General features: G+C 45.6%; 1 pseudogene; it reads left to right on the plus strand.

Moving 5' to 3' along the window:
- LOC105543487 overlaps positions 1 to 1,253 on the plus strand; it is a 49,737-nt pseudogene extending 48,484 nt beyond the window's left edge.
- The last annotated feature ends 7,414 nt before the right edge of the window (positions 1,254 to 8,667 follow it).

Below are 8,667 nucleotides of genomic sequence, written 5' to 3' on the forward strand. Positions count from 1 at the left end.
AAAAAAAAAAAAAAAGAGAGCGCAATAATTTTTTTTAAAGAAAAAAGCGCTCTGTGGGCAGTGTTTGAAAGAAAGTCTAAAAGAGAGTTCCTCACCTCCTGTGCATTAAGTTTATCTATATACTTACCTGTTCCCTTTAATAACTGTAGTTTTTGCTGGTGTTTAAATATACTAAGAACTACATCTCCCAGCGTGTGTGGCAGAGTGGTGGCCTCTGTGCACCGTCTGCACCCGTCAGAGGCGACAATGCAGTAGGCTGTGAGCACAGTGGCCCATCGGGGTTTTCTCCTGCAGGCATTCCCTCCTGTCTTGTGTCATCCGCTTAGTTGTGCACAGACCAAGATACATGGTGGCGACCCGGTGAAGCTGACGCAGAGTCTAGTGGTTGGAGACATTGCCGAGCTAAGGCCAAACCAGAGGACACTGCTGCTGTTTACCGATGGCTTGATTGTGATCAGCACTTCTGAGGGGCATCTATATGTGATGTCCAACACTGGCTGCTGGGAAAAAGACTTGGCCTTCATGCAGGTCAAGGTCAGAGAACTTCAGAGGCAGGGCAGAGATGTGGGCCTGGAGGTGGTGGATACTGCCCTGCTAGCCCTGCAAGGGCCCCCTGTGGCTCAGGTGCTATAGGCCGGCGCGGCAGCTGACCTGAGGAAACTGCCTTCATGACTAGTGCTGTGATGGAGGTGTTTGACATGTCTGGCCGCCACCTTATCCACTGTGGCTGCACAGGAGAGAATGGCATGGACATCTTGGTGCCAGCAGTGGGGGCAGTTCACCTGGCATCAGCTCTTCTGAAAAACCCAGAGGCGAAGCTGGCAGTGCTGGCAGCTTGTGCCTGGAGGCGGGCCTCTGGCTGTATGGGAGTGACACTGATGAACACACTACCCCTGTGGAGGGCAGCCTCAGTTGGACATTGGGGAAGTGCCACCGAGCTGCTCTTGACTTCCCTGGAGCCAAGGTCACTGGTGCCCAGCTGAAGGGGAAGTGCAGTGGAGGCGTGTGGGGTTGATGTGTGAGGGGGCCCTGATGCAGGCACACAGTCCCACCGGAGCATTGAGGGTCCATGACTGGTACTGTGACCAGTGGCTATCCCTTGCCCAACCTGAAGAAGAATGTGGCAATGGGTTACATGCCCTGCCAGTGGTCAGCCAGGGACAATGCTGCTGGTAGAGGTGCGGCAGAAGCAGCAGATGGGCGCGGTCAGCAAGATGCCCTTTGCATCCATGAACTGCTCTACCCTCAGGTGAGGATGGCTCAGGGCAGGGCCACCTCCTCCAGAAGTCTTGCCCTAGAGGGCATCCTACAAGGGCTTTCGCAGGAAGCTGAGGCAGAATTCACTGGGGGTGGGCAGCTAAGGGGGAGGTTGGTTCTAGTTGTCTGGTTAGGGGGGTCATACCACCTACTCTCCCCACCCAACCCATGCCACTCCAGCTCCAGGACCCCATTTCTGAGTGACAGACCAGCCCATTCAATGTCTTCTTTCGGTCCATGATCCCACTGACCTACTCTAGCCTGATGGAGGGAAATGAGAAACTGTGGTTCTGCCATCTCTCCCACTCTGCCAGGTGCCGGCTGTGGAACAAAGGCTTGCCTTTGTGGGGAGGATAAAACCTGCCCAACCTGCCTCACCTTGGTTATTCGCATTGCAAGGAGTCATTACCATGGGCAGTGTGGGCTCAGGCCACCCCTCCAGTTTGCTTTCCATAAATGCAAATTGTCCCTACTGTGAGTGAGGAATGACTCCTGACTCAAAGGCATGCGCCACCACATGAACCGCCACACCCAGCCATAAAGTTATTTTTAACTCAGGTTTATTTACACAGAAATGGAATCCCAGAAAATCCAGAAAGGCAGAGTCAAAGTGACTGCGTTTAACCACCAAAGACAAGAAGCGTGGGCATATTTACAATACAGGGCAGCAGGAACGTATTGCTAACCAGTTGCCTTAGCTCACAGAGACCTGTGGTGGTAACTGATCATAGTGTTCCTAGGAACAAAATGGATGGGTAGTCAAAAATGTAGCTTGCATCATTATAGTGGAAAGTCACAGCCTTTTACCCAGTTTTCAGACTTAATAACTTTACAGATACAGAGGGCCTTGATTGAAGAATGTCTCTGGTGGTCCGCCCTAACCAGAGCCATGCAGGCAGGAGAATTCTGGGACATGTAGTTCAGTCTAGCCAAGTCTAGCCAAGTTGACAATTATAAAGCCACCACTCCTAAGGAAGACGCAGAGCAGGGATTTGACCATAGGTGGTCAGGAGTCGCAGGCTCCACTCTTAACTGTTACTCTATTTTACCTCCTTGGGGTACCCAGGTTGGTCTTGAATTCCTGGGCTCAAGTGATCCACTGCCTCTGCTTCTCAAAGTGCTGGGATTATAGGCATGAACCGCTGTGAGAAGCAGAGGTGCCATAAAGTTATTTTTAACTCAGGTTTATAGGTTTATTTACAAAGAAAATGTATCACAGACCTTATGTAGTTCTGGGCCACGAGGCTGCCTCAATGAACTTTCCATCTATTGAGCTTATGGTAAATGTTCCACCATCTTCTAATTGGAATCTACACTAATGGCCAAATAATACGTAGACTCGAAAGTATGTATGCTTTACAAAAAAATTACACTTACATTAACATACCTGATTCTATCCTGAAGTGGAGCCAAAAGTCTCTGCAGTTTGTTTAACAGATTCAAAATAGTAGAGAGAAAATTTCAGCAAATCACCATACTATTTTGCTGTCCTCCCTCCCAAACAATGCAGCAGCTGAGTGGTGGCTGGACTGCCGGATTCTGGGGGTGCTGGTCTGCCCGGGATTTTCATAGTTTAGTGCAGAAACTCCCATGCCCTGGCAAACCAGGAGGTTTGGTCACCCTAGCTGGGGGATAAGCAGGTCTTACATGCCCACCTAGGAAGGTCTGAGTTTATCAGTACGGAAGCATCATGAACACACAGGCACCAGGTACAGCTTTCCAGAAGCCTCTTTTCTCAAAGAAGAAAAGACAAGATAATAAGCCCCATAAAATGGCAGATTTGCCACTGGATCCAGTTGCCTTGTGCTTTCCTCATCACTCACACTGTGGTGGGCGTGAGCTGGAGTTCCAGGCCCTCCAGACCAGGGTTGAGGGTTTTTTCACCTCAACCTGCAAAAGAGACACCCACAGAGCTTTTCCAGTCTGCAGGTGCCTTAGTGCAGGAAGTTGTCTCCTGGTTCTTTTCCTGGAACATGTCGGAAGGTTGGTGTGCAGGTTGCACATGGTAAATCCAGTCCCACATGCCTATCTCCCTAAGCCTTTGGAGTCTCTCTTCCATATTGTGGCAGGAAAGCTCTCTAGTAAGTGCGCTCATGTGAATGAATTTAGCCTCCTCCAGTGTTCTATTCCATTATTCTCGTTTGAACATCTTTAGGATGCACTTCCACATATGTTCCCCAGGTCTCTGAAGATACACATTAGAAAAGTGTGGCAATTCTTTTAGCGTATAAACTATTTCTTCCTGGGTCATGGTGGGTCCCTGTCCTACTGGAACGTGCTGAGATTTGGCAATAATCATGAGTCTAGTGGCAACACGGGGTGGTTGTGGTAGATTTAGAGCAGAATGAGTAACTCCTTTTAAGGCATTTGTCTCCAGATGAGCTTATCACAGATATTTAAGCAGAGGAAGGCTAGTCTTCTACCGAGAGCAAGCTACTTCCACAGGAGAGGGAAGCTCAAAACTATACATTCAACTATTGTTTAAGTCAACAACCCACACTCTTAAATTGTATGTTTAATTTTTTAGCAGTACCAGCCCTCTGGCTGTGAGCAATAAAAGATTCTTTTAGAGCTATCCTCAAAGCTCTGTGGTCCTCTAACAATGACTTGAGCTGAGAGTTAAAGGATTTGGACTTGTCATTTTTCTTTCTATTAATACTCAAGTATGCTTAGAAAAGTCCGTCTCACAGCACATCCCTTACAGTCATCATGCACTGCCGCAACAGTTAGTTGCAACTGCCTTTTGGGCTCCTAAGACACTTGCTTCAGTTATAACTTCATTACAATTAGCCACAAGTGCTAGCTTGATGTGTGATGTCCCTGCACGCCACAGGTCACTAGCTTCCCATTTCCCATTGCTAAGGAGCTCAGTGCTGTGCTGAACTCCAAGGACAGGGTCAACCCTCAGATCCCGTCTCCGCAGGTCTATCTCCTAGGAGTACTCCCAGCACCATTTTGTGGCAGTTGGATTCTGTACTAGTCCAGAATCGGAGTATAATTTGAACAGGGAAAGTTTAACAAATAGAATTATTAACTAGAGGAGGGAAATAACTAAAAGGGGTAAGCAGAATGCTAAAGAATACTCTAGAGCTGGCCGGGCGCGATGGCTCAAGCCTGTAATCCCAGCACTTTGGGAGGCCGAGACGGGCGGATCACGAGGTCAGGAGATCGAGACCATCCTGGCTAACACGGTGAAACCCCATCTCTACTAAAAAACACAAAAAACTAGCCGGGCAAGGTGGCGGGTGCCTGTAGTCCCAGCTACTCGGGAGGCTGAGGCAGGAGAATGGCGTGAACCCGGGAGGCGCAGCTTGCAGTGAGCCAAGATCCTGCCACTGCACTCCAGCCTGGGCGACAGAGCGAGACTCCATCTCAAAAAAAAAAAAAAAGAAAAAAAAAAAAAAGAGTACTCTAGAGCTGAGAAAAGTACTTGAGGAAGAAGCAAACTTGGAAGGGATTCCTCTCGTCAAGCTGGAATTCAAGTTCTGCTGGAGAAGGAGTGGCTGCAGTCCACTGGAGGGTGGACAAGTTTGCTGGGTTGACCCAGGCCAGAGCCAGTCTAAGTCACTGGACAGGCAGGTAATATTCTTCTAGGGAGTAGGGGGACGGAAGCTGGCCAGAAAACCACAGTTAGGACCAGCAAGTGGGAAACATGTCTCCGGAATGTACGTGGGAAGGTTGGCAAACCACTCCAAGGTGTAGGAGGGCTGAGGCTAGCGGATGGACCTGTGCAGGGATTGAGGGCATCAAGAACCCCTTTACTGACTGCTTGTCATGAGGCCTGGTGTTAGGAGGGCTGCAGCCAGGTGGTCACAGAGCTGGAGCTGCTGGCTTGCCAAGGGACTGTGCCCTCTCTGTGCACACTGGTATGTTAGTTTGCTAGGTCTCCCACAACAGAGGACCACAGACTGGGGGGCTTCAGCAACAGAAATGTATTTCCTCACAATCTGCAGCTAGAAGTCCAAGATCAAGGTGTTGGCGGGGCTGGTTTCTTCTGGGGACATCTTTCCTTGGCTTGTCTTCCCCCAGTGCCTTCACATGTTTCCTTTTGTGTGAGTCTGTGTCCTCATCTCCTCTTCTTGTAAGGACACGAGGCATATCAGATTAGGGCCCACACTAGTGACCTCATTTAACCTTAATCACCTCTTTAAAGACCCTATCTCCAAACACGGTAGCATTCTGAGGTACTGCAGGTTAGGATGTCAACATGAATTTTGGGGGGACACAATTTAGCCTGTAATAGTTGGGGAGGAGCATTACTGGATGTCCCTGCCATATGTTGCATACAGCCAGGAGCAGAAGCAAGAAGCCAATGGAAGCACACCTGGCCAGGAAGAAGCCCATTCCTCCTGCAGTGTCCCTCTAGCGCCCTCTACTGAAAAAGTCTGACACCCCGCTCACTGCAAAGGAGAAATGTCTACAGGATTCAACTCCACTATTGCAGAGTAGATAATGAAGGATGGATTGAGAGCTAAGAGGTAATAAATTAATAACTAGCACACTGGTTCCTCAGCTTTCCCAGCATTTCTGTGAGTTTTCTAATGTCCTCTAGAGAAAATGTGTGCCTAAACTGAGCGGTTTACAACTGAGAACACTGGCAAATTTGTAGTTTCCCACTTTTTTTTTGGACAGTAGTTGTGCATTATGGTACCTTCAAGCGGTCATTTTGGGAGGAATAAACAAATTTTCCCTGGGATTTTACTATTATGATAAGTATAAATTAAAAATTATCTCCATTTAGCGTGGCATGGTAATGGACTGTGGAAACAAGACCAGAAATCCAGCCTTTCTGTTGTTCCTTGTATCTGCCTGATTCATTCCTGTTTCAAGGCTGATACACTTGCTTTTCCTCTTTCCTGGAACTCTCTTCCGTCAGGTATTCACATAACTTCCTCCATCACGTCAATTAAACCTCTGTTCAACTGTCACTCGGAAATCCCTCCTTAGTACTCTATCAAAAATAGCCTCATTTCCCCAAAACTCTCTTTCACCAGGCTTTAGTTTTCTTTATAACAACTTACCACCATGTTATATTACTTAAAGTAGCCTATGTACTTATTTACCTACAGAGTTATTCACTTATTATTAAAATGCAAGTTCTAGGAGGGTAGGGATATGTCTTGTTCATTGAGGTATCCTCAGAACCTAGAATAGTGTATGGCATATAATAGGTACTTGATAAATATTGATTACGTGAAGGACTGTAGGTTTCAGAAGAGAATTGGTTTTTCCAGAACACAACTCCATATGCAGGCATATCTACAGCAATGAAAATTTAGCCCCTAACTTAATTAGGATGGCAACAATATAATTGTGTTTTGATTATTCTCACCCTAACTTGGTAAAAATGACTTTCGTTCACTTTTTAAAAATTGTGGTATGGTTAGCATACGGTAAAATTCACCTTTTGTGTGTGGGTACAATCCTAAGAGTTTTGGCAAATGCCTGTAGCTATGTAAAACCATTGCAATCAAGATATAGAACAGTTCCATCCTCCTTCAAAATCTCCTCTTTCCCTTTTGTAGTCAGATACTCCTCTGACCTCCAGTCCCTGGCAGCCACTGATCTGTTTTCTGTCCTTATAGTTTTGTTTTTTTCAGATTATCACACAAATGGAATCATGTAGTATATAGTTTTCTGGGTCTGCCTTCCTTCACCCAGCATAATGCATTTGAGATTCATGCATTTTGCTACATATATCAGCTGTCTGTTCCTCTTTATTGCTGTATAGTATTTCATTATACATACGAAACAAACTATGTATCATAGTTTGTTTATTCTTTCACCAGTTGAAGGACATTAAAGTTTTACCTTTTTTTCCAATTTGGGATTATAGTGAATCAAGCTATTAATAACATCCATGGACAGGTTTTTGTGTGAACATAAATTTTCTTTCCTCGTGGGTAAATACCTAGGAGTGATTTTGCTGAGTCATGTACTCAGTGCATAGTCAACGATAAGAAATCGCCAAGCCAGGCTGGGCGCGGTGGCTCACAGCTGTAATCCCAGCACTTTGGGAGGCCGAGGTGGGTGAATCACTTGAGGAGTTCGAGGTGGGTGGTCCCAGCTACTTGGGAGGCTGAGGCAGGAGAATCGCTTAACCTGGGAGGCGGAGGTTACAGTGAGCCGAGATCACGCCACTGCACTCCAGCCTGGGTGACAGAGCAAGACTCTGTCTTAAAAAAAAGAAAGAAATTGCCAAACTGTTTTCCAAAGTGACAATACCATTTTGCATTTCTACCAGCAATGTATAAGAGTTCCAGTTACTCTACATCTTCACCACCATTCGCTATAATGTGGGATGGCTATGGACTTTGGAAACAAGACTAGAAATCTGGCCTTCTTGTTACCTGAATCTGCTTCATTCATCCCTGTGTCAAGGCTTATACACTTGCTGTTCCATCTTCTTGGAACACATTCACGTGTGTTAGTGTAACTTCATTCACATTTTATTTTAAAGGAGAGCCTATCTATGTACACATAAAGACCAGTTAAAAACAGAATGAAGAAAATCAGAAACATAAATACATGAATGAGGAAAAATTATAAAATTGTATGCCTTTCCCTGCATTCTTCACCATGTGTCAGAGATCTTAACAATTTTCAATTAGTAATTAATTAATCTGCGCTAAAAATTTTTTTATTTGTAACATGTTTTTAAGTGGATTTGTTTAAAATATTCAGTGTGTATTTTGGCCCGGCACAGTGGTTCATGCCTGTAATCCCAGCACTTTGGGAAGCCAAGGCAGGCAGGTCACCGGAGGTCAGGAGTTCGAAACCAGCCTAGCCAACATGGTGAAATCCTGTCTCTATTAAAAATACAAAAATTAGCCAGGCGTGGTGGCAGGCACCTGTAATGCCAGCTACTTGGGAGGCTGAGACACAAGAATCGCTTGAATCCTGGAGGCAGAGGTTGCAGTGAGCCGAGATCTTGCCACCGCATCCAGCCTGGGACACAGAGTGAGACTCTGTGTCTCAAAAATAAAATAAAATAAAATATTCAGTGTGTATTTTTAGCAGTGTTTAAAAAATACTGACCAGAGCCATAAACTTTCTCCAGATTCTAAAGTGTGTCTTTAACACTTTCCTCCCTTCAAGGAAATGACGTAAACCGAGAGCAATTTATGTTTATGAGGCATTCCTGCAATGGGACATGACCTCTGATCCCAATAATTCTTTCACAGATGCTGTGTTGACATTTCTATTGCTTAAGTATAAAGCAAGTAAAAGCCATGATTATTTCAGTTTGTTACTATGCCAATGCTGCCTAAGAAAAAAATTACTAACTTGAATTTTCAAGATTGTTCAAGAGTTTTAAACCAGGTAAACAAATATAAATCTAGTTAACATTTGCATGCACTACTTTCCATTTCTTTACACTGAATTTATACTTTATTAATGGGGAGGATA

The sequence above is a fragment of the Mandrillus leucophaeus genome, unplaced genomic scaffold (assembly GCF_000951045.1).
Source record: "Mandrillus leucophaeus isolate KB7577 unplaced genomic scaffold, Mleu.le_1.0 Scaffold283, whole genome shotgun sequence".
Classification (NCBI taxonomy): Eukaryota; Metazoa; Chordata; class Mammalia; order Primates; family Cercopithecidae; genus Mandrillus; species Mandrillus leucophaeus.